This window comes from Numida meleagris, chromosome 1 (assembly GCF_002078875.1).
Source record: "Numida meleagris isolate 19003 breed g44 Domestic line chromosome 1, NumMel1.0, whole genome shotgun sequence".
Classification (NCBI taxonomy): Eukaryota; Metazoa; Chordata; class Aves; order Galliformes; family Numididae; genus Numida; species Numida meleagris.
Genome location: NC_034409.1, coordinates 143,495,702 through 143,506,970, shown reverse-complemented (window position 1 = coordinate 143,506,970; position 11,269 = coordinate 143,495,702). Strand labels below are relative to the sequence as shown.

Sequence of the window (11,269 nt, the reverse complement as noted above, 5' to 3'; positions counted from 1 at the left end):
AGACACAACGGGTCAAATGTTAGCCCGACCAGTTTATTACAAATCCTAGTAGCTTAGGGAGATGGGGAAGGGAAGGTGGGCGATAGAAAAGAGATGAAAAAGCAAGGAGTCTTTGTAGAAAGCAAGAGAGATAGTCACCACCAGGAGTCCAGCGTTGTTTGTAGTGCCGACGTTGATCTTCTTGGGTGGTGGGTCATCAGGGCTTGTTGTTCGGTTGCCAACTGCTTTGGTTGACCAACCCCTTTGGTCGACAACCCCTTCGGTCGACAACCCCTTTGGTCGACGACCACCTCCAACAGCAGTACGAACTTATTTATAAGTCCAAATTGGTCGAGTCAGCTCTCTTTGGAGTGACAGTTAGTGGCTGAGTCAGCTATCTCTGGAGTGGCAGCTTCTGGCTTTGGGATCTCAGCAGAAAACCCATCTTCCGGGCCTTGCCAGCAGATAAGAGGGAGCAGGAAGGTGCCCATCCGCATCCTGTTTTTCACAGGATACGATGGTATCATTCCCCAGTCTCACATACTAAGCTGGCGCTCACAGGCCAGATCTTCCGCCAGTAAACACTCCTGAGCACTCTCTTCCTGGGGCAAACAGCCCTGAAGGAAATGCTTTCGAATGTTCACATGGTTGATGTTGATTGCCACACGGCGACACCCACCATTTGTCTCCTTGGTAAGTAAGTTAGAGTCTTATCACAAAACATACCTCAGAAAGCAAGCTTTGAGCCAAAAGAAAAGAAGGGTTCAGACAAGAGGTTAGGTTCCTTCCCTTTCAAGTCAAATCAAAGGGTGAAATGATCCCTCTTCAAATAATAGGTGAATGCTAGATGCAGTTACATCTTTCTGTACAACACCTGCTGCATCACTGGCAGCAGCTGAAAGAACAGTCAGGTGTGATGTACCCAGTTCTGTCTTGGGACTGAAATGTTTCACAAAGTTTCTTGTTCCTTAGTCTGCCTTCAAAATACTGAAAGGCTCTAAATCTACTAAAGCTGCGTTGGATGGAGTTTCTTGGACTGATTTTCTAAGCAGAAAAATATAATCTCCAGGAGTGGATATATATGCTGCTATCTAGCCAGTAGTGATGATGGAGCCCTAAAGGTACCCATTCTAAGGTACCGTTGTATCTTGTCCAAATAGATGTCCTGAGGGCTAATGACAACTGGCAAAAAATCTGACAGCTATTCAAGTGTACGCAGTTTGTTAATAGCTAATAGATTTGCTCTATACGTGTTACTGACCTGAATATGTAAAAGATGCATGGAGAAGACTATATTGCATTGATATGAGAAGGGTTCTCCCACCTACCACAAGACCAAATATTACTTAAAGATCAAATGCTCCTATCTGCCCTAGAAGGAATTTATTTGAATTCTAACCTCCCTAAACATACTCATTAAAGGAAATGCACGCAGGTTGTTATCATTCTGGTGATACTGAATATGATTACTTTCGATATCTGTTTCTGCAGATTAATTTACAAAGGTGTCCTCTGACATCATCTTACCTCCTAGCCTCTTCCTGATATTCCTAATGCAGGGTCCCAGAAGGCAGAAAACCTCTTCTAGAGAGTGTGCTTCAGTGCACCTCAGTGCAGAGTCCCCAGAAATGATTCTATGATTTAGAATCGTTTCCTGAGAAAAACCTGTATTGATTACTACCAGGAGATAAATCTGAAGCCCTTTCAATTTTTCTCTCATTTTATAAAGCACTAGATCAATTTTTCATAGTTATTTGGTTAACTTGTAATGATAGGTTGTGGACCAGTTTCACTTTTGGTAACATTTCTCCCACCTCAAGGGAGACATTGAATATTGTGTTTCTGTGGAACACATTCCCTTTCTATTTGATGGGGGGAAAAAAAAGTAATATAAATGACTGTTTCATGGTTGTTTTTTTTCTTACAATAAGTTTTAATAAGGATCAGGTCTTTATTGTTTTTGCACAAAAATAATTTGTATATGAAAGTGTTGCCTGTATGTCAGACAGCTTACCGAAATACACTGATAAATGAAATTTAAAGCTTGGGAAGGAGGATATAACGAGATAAACTGCAAACAAAATAATTTGTTCACATTGTCAGGAATGTGTAATGCTATCGTATCTTGCTTCCCTCTGCTCCCCTCCCTGCTTTTGTGCCTCTAGCTACTATTACTGTATCGGACTTTCATTTATCTGACTTACTTCCTTAATGTAGAATATATGAGGATTTTAAAGAATTTTTTCTCTGGTATTGTATCTATCCTGCATACATTACAAACTTGAGAAGTTTCACGTACATTACAACTTTGACTCTTTAATACCTGCCTTGGAAATTAAGGCCAAGAGAAGTAATTAAAATATTGCTTTGCACATAAAGAGCTGAGATTAGTTCTTTTGATACCCTCTGAAGGGGATCACAAACCTACGTGCGATCTATGTAATAGAAGCTTATTATAAAGGCTTACGTGAAAAGTACAGATTTTCATGGAAATCTGGGATGTTATAAATAATCACAAGCAGGTCTGTCTTATGAATTATTCATATATGAAAGCCAAGTTTTCTTTGTCTCTTTGTGGAACACAGATCTTTTAACTTATTCTGAATGTGGTGTTACTGTAATATTATATCAAAATAAGAAGAACTTGCATTGTCCAAGTTTCTGAAGATGGTCATTACCCCAATGCTTTTTACTTGAAACGTACAAATAAAATATACAAATAGATGTATTAACTTAAAGTGCATTTGATTGTCTCCTGTTGGCAATGGGATAGCAAGAGAGAATATATTGGAATATATTGCCCAGAATACTCTCCATGTCTGTGGTCAGTTTTGTTTTCTACAGTTTGGAATAGTTTTTGCCCCCAAAATGTGTCCAGTTGCTTTTTCAACAGACCTCTAAGGCTCACTGTAGGTTCCTAAGCAAGGAAATTCGCGGGATAACGAACAGTAAGGAGTATTTTCTATTTGAGAACCTGCCACATATTAGCTTCATTTAATGTTCCCTGGTGCTTAAGTTGGAAAATGAACTGAACTGTTCACAAAACTGAATTGTTTTGTCTCCATTTTCATGCCATTTGTTATTTTATAAATTACTGTCCTATTTTAGTTACCTCATCTGAGATGAAGAGTACAAGAGTATTAATTCCTCAGATAAATCTGTTTCATGTATTTGAAGGTGCTTGCTTCTCCTGGTTTTATCAGTATTCCATATCATGACATCATGCGGCAAGCTGTTGGGTGCTGGAGCACAGTGCACTGTGGAGCTGCACTTCCTAGTCCTGCGCTTCTAGCAGTCTCACGTGAGTTCCTGCTCTCCAAGAGGAGGATACACTGAGTCGGACAGACAGACTACAGTACCTAGGAGCCTCCAATACTCCCTACATGATCTCTGATTCTGGGTGATGGGAGTGAACTGGTGTCTTTGTTTCCAGTCAGCACATCTAGCAGCACAGTCGGAAAATCCTTCTCTCCAATTTGTTTATTACCTGTAACTCCTTTTTATATCATTATCTTGCATTATTTTACCATTTGTGGTAAATTTCGTTATCTCTCCCTATGTTAATTGGGTTGTTTTTGTTTTTCTTTCCCCCGAAAAGAGGATGGGAGGGTGCAAGGGACCAGGGAGGCCTTCTACTCCTCCTTTCCCCCACTGTCACATGTGAAACCATGACAATGCTATTCATTATTTTATAAATTGCTGTTCTATTTTGGTTACCTCATCTGAACTGAAGAATCCATGTGTATTAATTCTTCAGATTAATCTGTTTCGTATTTTTGAGGGTGCTTGCTTGCTGTCCTCTATAACTGTTCCATTTACATCCTTTTTGTGATAAGAGGCATTAGAAGTGCACAGAGTATTGCAGATGATGTTGCTTCATGAATTTATACCAGAACATGATGTCCTTTGCTTCTACTGCTGAATAGTTAGATTATCTGTAGACAGCTGAGTACAGCAGGTTCATGGAGCAGATTCCCATGAAATACTACTGGGCGTAGTCTTTCTGGTCTGTGTACTGACTATTTCTTTGGTTTTCTGTCTTTCATAACGTTATCTATCCAAGCAAGAACATTCATCTTATGCTGTGGCAGCTTTGTGTCTTAAAGAGCTTTTTGTGAAGGACATTGAAAGATGCTTTTTTTTTTTGTTTATGCTGCCTGATTAGATTTTTAATTTGCGCTACTCACATGTTGAATCTTATTTTAACATTTGTCAGTTATGATGTTGGTTCCCCAAAGCTTTGTTGTCTCTTCCCTGGTATATCCTGTTTATCTGTGTAGTCATTAACTCTGTTTTTCAGAGTAGCTTCTCTCACCTTGTCTGGAACAGTTGCAAGGCTTATTGCTTTGTACTTACCTAGATCTTCTCATGAAACATTTTCAATAGCTTGTGTCCTGTTAGTCATGTTAGTCTTTCAGTATGGAGGAAGCTTTATTTGAGAAGCTGCATTTTTAGAGTTTGTATCTTTTCCAAGTTGCTTCTTAAGTCTTTCTTGGCATGCTTTCTTCCCTTTTAGATTTGTTGGTCTGTTAGAATTGTAATTTTATCCTGATAATTTCGATAAGTCCATTCTGAAAGACATTTTTTTTTTGCCTTCTTGTTTAGGACCAGAGTTTCAGTCAAGAACTTTTTAGGCTTCTGAAGCCCTCTTCTGACATGTTTGTTGGTATGTTGCTAACTTGGCTTGTTCCAGTCTTCATAACAAATTGATTTAATGCCTGCTGCTTTAGGCAAGAGTTTAGATAACAAGCTCACATGTAGATATTCTCTTTTGCATACCCCCAGTCTTGAGCAGAGTTCAGCTTCTGCAATCTGTTACCTCTTTACCAGGCTGCCCACCCTGCATCTGCTCTGGTATCACTGTGTAGTTGTCTGTACAATGCCACAGCTGTTTTATTTCTCACAGCTTCCTCCTGTTTCTGTCTGTGGAGGAATGCACACTTTGTTCAAGAGGTCTTCTGCTGGTGGGGAAGCTCACTCCAGACCCCTCTCCTTCTTTTAGTAGTTACAAGACTACTTTTCGGTAGCACGGAGGCTGAAACTAATTCTCACAGCTTTTTACTAGAAATTGTTTCCAAATTTGTGATCCAGTACCCTTCCACCACAAAATGGCTAGGCACTATAAATTTTGCTGTAGATTTTCTGTATTTATTTAGCCACATGATAAGGAGAAAGAAAATCCCAATGTGGATACATGAACATTGGTATAAAATGTGAAAAGTATGTTTAACATGAGTCTAATTAAAGTTATGCAGCTTGTATCCCTAGAGATGATTTCTAAAGTGATATTGCTAATAGCACATAAGCAGTGGAGTGACGAGTCTTCAGTAAAATTCTAAAGGTCAGTGAAGAAAAAGGATCATTAATAGCAAGACTGATAAAGCTCAATTGCCTTTGGATTTATGTCATAGAATCATAGAATGATTTGGATTGGAAGGGAGCCTATAGGCCATCCAGTTCTAACTCCCCTGCCCTTCCAACTCCCAGTGACACCACCTACTAGACCAGGCTGCCCACAGCCCCATCCAGCCTGGCCTCGAATGCCTCCAGGGATGGAGCATCCACCGCTTCTCTGAGCAACTTGTGCCAGTGCTTCACTGCCATCTGAGTGAAGAATTTCCTTCTGATATCTAACGTAAATCTCCCCTCTTTTAGTTTAAAACCATTCCCCCTTGTCCTATCTCTATCTGCCTGTGTGAAAAGTTGGTTTCCTCCTGTTTATAAGCTCCCTTTAAGCACTGGAAGGCCACAATGAGGTTTCCTCAAAGCCTTCTCTCCTCTAGGCTGAACAAGCCCAAATCCCTCAATCTTTCTTCATAGCAGAATTGCTCCAGCCCTCTGATCATTCTCATGACCCTCCTCTGGACCTTCTCCATCAGCTTCATGTCTTTCTTGTGCTGGGGATGCCAGAGCCAGATGTATTAACTAAGCAGGACTTGTATAGCAGGTAGTTAGTGAACTCTCTTCCAAGCACCGCAGATGGAGCCTTACAAGGGTAGAGTAGAGGGGAACAATCACCTCCTTCTCCTTGCTGGCCACCCCTCTTTTGATGCAGCCCAGGGTACTGTTGGCCTTCTGAGCTGCAAGCACATGCTGTTGGCTTATGTCCAACTTTTTGTCCACCAGAACCCATTTTCCACAGGGCTGCTCTCAGTGAGTTCTTCTAGTACTCATGTTGGGGACTGCCTCCAACCCAGGTGCAGCAGCTTGTACTTGGCCTTGCTGAATCTCATTATGTTCACATAGGCCCACTTTTCAAGCCTGTCCAGATCCCTTTGGATGGCATCCCTTCCTTTTATTGTATCACCTGCACCATTGAGCTTGCTGTCATCAGCAAATTTCCTGAGGGTGCATTTGGTCCTGCTACCTATGTCATTGATAAAAATGTTGAAGAATACTGGTCCCAAATGAACCCCTTGGGGATACCACTTGTCACTGGCCTCCACCTGGACATAGATCTGCTGAACACAACTCTCAGGCTGTGACCATCCAGCAAGTAAACGTCTTTTATCTTCCAAGAATAATTCTTTATTTTCTCCCCGAGTTTCTCTACGGGCATCTCTGTTTGATAATCATTTGGTGTTTTGGCTTCTTTGAAGCCACACAGACAGCCCTCACAGAATTATTTACATTGGACAGGATCTCATGAGGTCATCTATTTATCCCTTGGTTCAAGCAGGGTTATCTAGAGCAGATTGTCCAGGATCTATATATACTCTTATATATGAATGCCACACGGTGTGGAGGGAGAATACTGAATTCCTCCCACAGTGTGTGGTATTCATTAGTTAGGTGATGGATAATAGATCAGTCAAAACTCTTTTGCCTTCAGTAAGAGCATTATGTAGGCATCTCCTCTGTATTCTGCTGTATTTTTGTAGAATTTACAGAAGCTTAATTATTTTCTATCTCCAATCCCTTTGTCAAATTTAGTTGAAGTTGGCCAGCAAGTTTAGAAGTTAAATATGACAAGTGAACAGATGTGGGACTGCCTAAGCCTCATTTCCTTGGAGCCTTAGACAGTCCAGGTTAAAAATGTCACTATTTTTGGGTTCTCTTTGCATTACCAGACTAATGTAGCATGAAGCTGCTCAATTGTACTGGAAAGTTAAGGTCTGGAGTCTGCTGTTTAATGGGTATGGTATGAGTGGTGTTATTTCTTTGCAGTGATAAAAAGCAGCGCATATAATAATTGTATTAGAAATTGCTAGAATAACCTTTCTTAAGTGCTAATGATAATATTTACATACAATATTTTTTCTACGTCTTGTTGCTGATGTGAGTCTGAAGAGAAGACTTCTTTTCCACTGCCAGAGAAGTCTTAATATTTAAACAGAATTCGCTGGGTTCCTCTGTCTCTCTGAATTTACTCTTCTGTTTAGAGCTCACTAAAATCAGTGAGAGTTTTTCCTATCAGATTCAGTTTCCTGAACATAAGTCTGTTTTGTCTTAGTGGACGATGGATGAGGTAGAAGTAACTTTCCCAGCAAGTACATTGACTTCAGCTCAATGGAAGAGCAACCCCAGAAGGGTTTGTGTCTTAAATACTAAATGGAGTTGTTAGGTACAGTGAGAAGATTAATGCTGTGACTACTAATCATCTTGTCCTTAGCTTCTTTATCTCTTAATTTCAAAAAAAAAACAACAAAAAAAAGAAGCTACAGAGAACTTCCTGTAATAAAGGCAGCTATAGAGAAAACTCTCTAAGTCCAGTGACTTCATGAAACGTGTGGGTATGTTTAGGCAGAAAGTGACACTCTTAATACGCAGAATTTTAGAATGAATTGTAAGTGTGATAAACTGTGTTGTAAAGGGAAAACTTTTCCAGGGGATGAAAAAATACTTCGATAGGTACAGCAGATCATAGAATCATAGAATGAGATGGTAACATAAGTATGTGTGTAGGGTGCCATTATTTAGCATTAAGTTTAGGATCTGCTAGTTTTTTCACAAGAAGTCTACTTCTTAAGGAAGAACTTTTCAGATGTTTATTTCTTTAACTAGCAGATTTTCCTGTACATCAGCTGGTCACATGTTCTTCAGAGATAAGAGTGTAGATGGTGCTGGCTTGTTCTTTAGAATCTGAGTAACTGAAAAAAAAAAAAAGCAGATTCTTTCTGACCTTTAGTATCCCAGCAGAGGAAGACAGACACACGTTCCTCACCTGGACAGTGAAACTGCAGGAATGATTCTGCAGCAGACAGTGTTAGTGGACATACGTTAAGGGTAAAAATTCTGGTAACAAAGCACTGCATTGCCAGGTGTGGCGAGCTGTTAGATGGGAGGTAATTGTCCCACTCTACTCTGCCCTCATGAGGCTCCTGTTGGAGTACCACATCCAAGTCTGAGGCCCTCAACACAGGGAAGATGTGGAGCTTTTGGAGAGGGTCCAGAGGAAGGCCACAAAGATGACCCAAGGGCTGGGGCACCTCTCCAGTGAAGATACGCTGAAGGAACTGGGCTTGTTCAGCCTGGAAAAGAGAAGGCTGTGGGGAGACCTCATTGCAGCCTTCCAGTATTTAAAGGGAGTTTATAAACACAAGGGAAATCAACTTTTTGCATGGGTAGATAGTGATAGGACAAGGGGGAATGGCTTTAAGCTAAAGGAAGGGAGATTTAGATTATACGTCAAGGGGAAGTTTTTTACTGAGGGAGTGGTGAGGTGCTGGAACAGGCTGCCCAGAGAGGCTGTGATGCTCTGTCCTTGGAGGTGTTTTAAGGCCAGGCTGGATGGGGCCCTGGGCAATCTGATCTAGTGCTTGATCTAGCAGCTGGCAACCCTGCCTGTGGCAGGGGGGTTGGAACTTGATGATCCTTGAGGTCCCTTCCAACCCAAGGCATTCTACGATTCTGCGATTCTATGTCTAGCTTCAAATGGTCACTGTGGTGGGGGGTGGAAATCAGAGGTAAGAAATGCAATTATGTATACATCTGCCAGAAGCGTACAATACTAGGAGAACTGCATATAAAAAATGCCTAATGTCAGAATCGAAACTGTTTCTTGGAGTCCCTGCCAAACTGGGCAATACTGTCTTGATGTGGTATGGAAAGTTAGAGGTTTCTTACGCTTCTTGGTCTCCTACACCTTCGTATTTCTTTTTTCACCTCTCTTTTGTCTTTTTCTTCCTCCTCCCATACTCTGCTGACCATGCCAGAAATGAGATGGTAAACTGATAATTCGAAATGTGTGTAGTGACAGAAATGGAGTGTGGATGGAATTAAATGATGCTTGTTTCCATTTTGTAACTACATTTTATACTCGTGACAGCCAATTATAAACACTATTCAACAATTAATGGGAAAAAAACAAACAACAGAAGTGCAGTAATTACATTGCAGCATAGGACTGCTTTCAGTTAAATTTAAAAGATATTTCAGGTATCAGAACAGTCTAGCAATTGCTCAGCAGAATAAATAAGTCTCTGTTCAGCTTTCACACCCGGGAAGGGACCTCAAGGATCATCAAGTTCCAAACCCCCTGCCACAGGCAGGGCTACCAACCTCCAGATGTCATAGTAGATCAGCTTGCCCAGGGCCCCATGCAGCCTGGCCTTGAACAGCTCCAGGGATGGGGCATCTACAGCCTCTCTGGGCAGCCTGTTCCAGCACCTTGCCACTGCCTTGGTAAATAACTTTCCCCTGGCATCCAAACTAAACCTTCCCTCCTTGAGCTTAAAACATTCCCCCTTGTCCTATCGTTATTTTTTGATATGTTGAGTTATACGTCAGTGTGTCTGTCAGCTGACACACTAAATGCATCTTCCTTTTTCTCTAAAATAATTTCTGCAGCTATTGGCTAATGGTCAGATTAGAAAGGAAAATTAAAAAAAAAATACTAAAGGTTCTCAGTTTTATTTGATTCTTGAAAATTGGAAGTGAAATAGCACTCTTTTCCTATTGGATAAGGAGTTGTGTGGAATTGAGCTTTCATCCCATTCCATATACTGGCATCCAGCTGAGCTGGCCCTCACGCACCTGCCAGATCAGTACTGGACGTGTGATGTCAGACTACAGTGTGTGGCAGCAATGTCATGGGCTGTGAGTCAGGAAAGCTGAGCGTCGAGCCCAGGCTGGTGATGTTTCTGGAGTAAAGACACATTTGCTGGAGACTAAGTTCTTTGCTTTACTGCTCGTGGTACAGAATAGTTACATGTGTTGCACATAAACCAAAGGCTCTTTCCAGAAATGATTTTAGGTATTGACAGTCCTTTCTATTCTGCTTGAATTCACAGTGGACCAAGCCAATTAGGTGTGAGATCGTCATACACAGAGACAAATTATTTTACTTCTGTGTTTATGTTCTAAATGGGTGACTTACAATTGGGTAGAAAACATTGCATTAGCTGATACAACATAATTTTCCTTAAGATGCACAGCTGAGTAGTTGTATTAGGTAAGATTTATTTAAGAGGATTGATGGTGTACTTTAAAGGATGTTGGATAAAATAAGGGTTCATTCTTTTTTTCTTCTTCCAACTGTCTGGCTGAAATGGTTATTTTTGCTGTCACTGGATATAAATAAATTTATTGCATTGGTAATGATTTTTTTAAAAGCACAGAACATTGAATCAGTCTCTTAATTACTTTGTATATACATTTTAGGAATTCATTAAATATGTAGATATTGACCTAAAAAATAAAGTTGGAGTCAGAGGGCACTTTATGCAGAGGATAATTCTTAGGACAGTACACTGTCTTAAAAGTAATGGATCAATCCTTCATAACTGAGCATCTTTTAAATATGTTGCATTGTCCCTGTTTATCTAGGGTGGATTCAGTTGTTAACACTATGCCACCAAATTCTTCTGTTTACCCTTTTTTCTTTTAACTAAAGGAATATCTCATGTTTTGTTTTTTTCATCATTGGCTTTGGATTTTTTTTTTGTTAGCTTGTGAAGGTTTTTCAGAGGTTCTTCTTCCTTTTTGCATTTCTAAAACAGTTTTCTTCTGTTCCAGCTTTTGTTAGGGAAATATGTTTTGGTTACTTATGGACACAGCAGGACAGCTAACTTCTTAATTGCATCGGAAAGCATTGTTACGAGTATCAATAGCTGCAAAATTAAGAAAGGGAAATAAACCATAGGGTACTGAATAAGAGTATTAACTCTCATCCCTAAATCCCCTTTCTGGGGGAATTTTCTTGTCCCTGTTTGGTGGCAGTGGATTTCACAATACTTGTCAACAATTATTAAAGTCATTAATGAGTTGCATCAGGTGACTCCAGTAGTGAATATAGTTCTGCTTTATCGTTGTGAAGGATTGTTGTGCATTATGTCGAAAAAGAATTAGG

At 40.3% G+C, this 11,269-nt stretch overlaps 1 protein-coding gene across 1 annotated transcript in view; it reads left to right on the top strand.

Moving 5' to 3' along the window:
• The window catches only part of HS6ST3 (heparan sulfate 6-O-sulfotransferase 3), a 297,613-nt gene that overhangs the window by 69,262 nt on the left and 217,082 nt on the right, over positions 1 to 11,269 (top strand). The window lies entirely within an intron of this gene.